Source organism: Staurois parvus, unplaced genomic scaffold (genome assembly GCF_062004578.1).
Source record: "Staurois parvus isolate SC_StPar_1 unplaced genomic scaffold, SC_StPar_1.0 ptg001199l, whole genome shotgun sequence".
In the NCBI taxonomy this organism is placed as follows: Eukaryota; Metazoa; Chordata; class Amphibia; order Anura; family Ranidae; genus Staurois; species Staurois parvus.
Window position 1 is genome coordinate 716 of NW_028318995.1, and position 267 is coordinate 982.

Sequence of the window (267 nt, forward strand, 5' to 3'; positions counted from 1 at the left end):
ATGTCCAAATTAAATTTCTGCAGATATCTTTAATAAACTGTCACTGCTGAATACATAACACAGACACCAGATAAATGATGCTGCAATGGAGCCAATGACCAAAATAATTCACAGGGATACTTGTGTTTGTACTCTGATCCCTGGAGAACCTGGATTTGCGGAAAGAGGCTTAGCTCTTTAAAGTGAGAGAATGAACAGGCGGCCAGAATTACAGTAAATCAAACCACACAAAGCTGTGTCCATTAACAGCAGATAATAATTAATCAC